Source organism: Octopus bimaculoides, chromosome 10 (assembly GCF_046866305.1).
Source record: "Octopus bimaculoides isolate indiv1 chromosome 10, ASM4686630v1, whole genome shotgun sequence".
NCBI classification, from domain to species: Eukaryota; Metazoa; Mollusca; class Cephalopoda; order Octopoda; family Octopodidae; genus Octopus; species Octopus bimaculoides.
This window is the reverse complement of record NC_142937.1, coordinates 63,389,712-63,393,503: the sequence shown is the minus strand read 5'-3', so window position 1 is coordinate 63,393,503 and position 3,792 is coordinate 63,389,712. Positions and strand designations below refer to the sequence as shown.

At 37.8% G+C, this 3,792-nt stretch overlaps 1 protein-coding gene across 1 annotated transcript in view; it reads left to right on the top strand.

Moving 5' to 3' along the window:
* The first annotated feature begins 3,095 nt into the window (after positions 1 to 3,095).
* Positions 3,096 to 3,792, top strand: part of LOC106884059 (uncharacterized) — a 282,957-nt gene continuing 282,260 nt past the window's right edge. Inside the window, exon 1 of the mRNA XM_052971239.2 lies at positions 3,096 to 3,173. The gene's annotated coding sequence lies outside the window, so the exon portion shown is untranslated. The remainder of the gene's footprint in view (positions 3,174 to 3,792) is intronic.

Below are 3,792 nucleotides of genomic sequence, written 5' to 3'. Positions count from 1 at the left end.
AGTCGATTAGATCGAGCCCAGTATGAAACTAGAACTTAATTTATTGACCCCGAAAGGATGAAAGGCAAAGTCAACCTTGGCGAATTTTAACTCAACCAAATCACTATAATGATGGGGCTACGTGTGTGTGTGTGTATGTCTGTCTGTGTGTGTGTGTGTGTGCGTGTGTGTGTGTGTGTGTGTGTGTGTGTATGTGTGTGTGTGTGTTTCAGTCTGGGCTTGTCTCCCACCACTGCTTGACGACCGTGGTTGGTGTATTTAAGGCTCCAGTCCTAGCGGTTCAACAAAAGTGGCCGATTGAATAAGTCCTAGGTTTTAAAAATAATAAGTATTGGGGTAGAATAATTTGACTAAAAATTTTTCAAGCTGGTGCCCCAGCATGGCCTTATATACTTATATATATGCATGTATATATACACATCCATGTGCACGCACGCTCATACATGCATTTACATATAAATACATACATACATGCAAACGTACACACACACATACATGCATGCTTACATATATGCGTTCATACATACACATACGTACATACATACACACAAACATACATGCATACACACACATACATACATACACACACACCTACATACATACATACATACATACACACACACCTACATACATACATACATACATACACACCTACATACATGCATACATACATACATATGTACATAAATACACACATACATACATATATACATACATACATACACATGCATATATATAGATGCCTGCTTATGAACTTGTATACATACATACATACATATATAGATGCCTACTTATGAACTTGTATACATACATACATACATACATACATACATACATACATACATATATACATACATAAATTTTGCCTTCAATCCCTACGGGTTCAGAAATAGACTACCGATTGATACTTCTTTATACGTGTGTGTGTGTGTATGCTGGTGAGTGCGTGTGTTAGTGTGTGTGCGCGCGCGCGTTTGTTAAACAATTATGCAGTAAGAATTTTCGTCCCCACACTTCGTGGTTTCATATTCATTCCCACCGTGTAGAATCTTGGTAAAGTGTCTGCTAGTTTATCCCCAGATTGATCAAAGCCTTGTAAGTGGATTCGGTAGACGGACACTGAGAGAAGCCTGTCCGACATTATATCTATAGAAGGCGGCGAGCTGGCAGAAACGTTAGCACGCCGGGCGAAATGCTTAGCGGTATTTCGTCTGCCGTTACGTTCTGAGTTCAAATTCCGCCAAGGTCGACTTTGCCTTTCATCCTTTCGGGGGTCGATAAATTAAGTACCAGTTGCGTACTGGAGTAGATCTAATCGACTGGCCTCTGCCCAAAAATTTCGGGCCTTGTACCTAGAGTAGAAAGGAATATTATATCTATATATGTACATGTGTGTGTGCGTGCGCGCGCAGACACGGGGGTGAGTGTATAAGGCATGGCTGTGTGGTAAGAAGTTTGCTTGTCAACCTTATAGTTTCACGTTCAGTCCCACTGTGTGACACCTTGAGAGAGTGTCTTCTAGTATAGCCCCAGGCAGACCAAAGCCTCGTGAGTGAAAGAAGTCCGCTTTGTGTGCGTGTTCCTATATGCATGTATGTATGTATGTATGTATGTATGTATGTATGCATGCATATGTGTTTGTCTTTGTCGCCCCAGTGCTTGTCAACCTGTGTTGGTTTCTTTACGTCCTCACAACATAAGGGTTTGGCAAAATTGACCGATACAATAAGTAACGGGTTTAGAAGAGAAAAAAAAAAGTGGGGCGATTTATCTAACTAAACCTTTCAATGCAGTGCCCCAGCATGACCGTAGTTTAATGATTGAAGCGTGTTTGTGGAACTTTGGAAAATGGCTGGGAATTTTCAGTGGAAAAAATTGAGGACATTGAAAAGGTAAAAGCGGGAGATCGAAGAATATGAAAATTAGCAAATGTTTTTCTTGTCGAAATAAAATTTGTAAAAATAAAAACTAAAATAGAAAAACAAAAATAAAAAAGAAAAATTCTGCGTGGAAATTTCAGAAAATTTAAAAAAATGTTTATTAGAAAACTGCGATCTATATGAGTTGATGTTGTCGCTGTTATTTTTTAAACTTTTTATATCATTGTTTTATTTTGTTTTTGTACGGGTATGTTTAAACGGGTGTCAACGGAATCTATTTACATTTTGAATATTTATTTTTGAAACCAAGGTAAAGGGTAGAACAACTTTTGAATCTGATACAATCTCGGAATTATGGAGTCTGTTGGCACGTCTGCTGATGTGTGCGTGTGTGTGAATGTATGTGTGTGTGTGTGTGTGTGTAAGTGCGCGTGCGTGCCTGTTTGTTAGTTGAGTCTCTGTAAGTGTATGACTACGTATGTGTGTGCGAATATGTGTATGTGTGTGTTTGTTGTTGGTGTCTGTGAGTGTGTGAGAAGTATGTGCTTCGTGTTTGTGTGTGCGCGAGTATGATGCACGTTTGCTGTATAAAACTGTATTTATCTTGTCTATGTATAAGGTATCTATCCTCCTGTAAGAGTGTTCGTATGTTCCAATGTCTGTATGTATGAATGCACGCCACTGCGTGTGTGTGTGTGAGTATAATTGCTGAGGGAATATATATATATGCACTTATACAAATATTCACGTATATATATATACATACACACACATAAATATATATATAAATACACGCTTATGTCTATATGTATGTACACGCTTATGTCTATATTATATATATATTATATATATATGCATGTATGTGGTATGTGCATACACACATATATATAGAAGAGATAGATAGATAGATAGATAGAGAGAGAGAGAGAGAGAGAGAGAGAGAGAACGTCTGTCCCTTAGTATTCCTCTTCTAGTCCTATCTTTCTCGCAAATGTTGACTTACAAAAGGTTCAAGAGGAACAGGAACGGCTTCAACTTGAACGGTCACGCAGAGCTTGCAAAGGGCATTGACACTGCCGCCCTTCTTGTATACCCAGAAAGTGAACAAACACACACACATATATATATATATATATATATATATATATATATATACACACACATATGTTTATACACACACGTAATAGCTGCTAGGCTTCCTATTGCCTAACCGGGCATTTGGCCAATTTAGCTGATAAGGGAAGAAAGACTTGGAGGCGAACAGTCTATTGAATCTCCGGTTGTATAACATTGGTAACTATTAGATTTGTTTTTCTGCTTCTGCTTCTTAGGTATGAAAATATAAATTTTAAAGGGAAGTATACTGAAATTTGAGTAGAAAAACAGCTCTCAGTGAAGAAACTAGTTCAGACTCGAACCCATCTCTCTCGCATTTCCGTCAGATGCTTAGACGTAGAAAATATATGCGCCCACCTGTATGCGTGTGTGAGCAAGCATTTTTGGTAATATAGTAATTTCGGATGTGTATACCCGTCTTTATTAATGGATGTATTTGCGTCAACGCTAATAGATAGATTTTATTCATTATGAAAGGCATTATGGCAGTGCCAACTTGTAATTTTAGCGATATGTATGACCAAATTAGCTATTTGTTTCAGAGTCGTAATTAAGGCGATAGAGCTTGCATTGAGAGAACATTTGGCTGTTATTTCTTGTAGGTCGCAAGACCACATGTGGTCTGCGTATGAGAAAAGAATGCCAAATTAAAAAAAAATAATTCTAGTACTTCTTAGAATGAGTGAAAACTTTTGCACTTTCATCGGAAGTGTATGTATATAAAAACTCACAAATGTGTGTGTGTGTGAGTGTATGCATGCGTACATACAAGCTCATCATATATATGACACTTCCT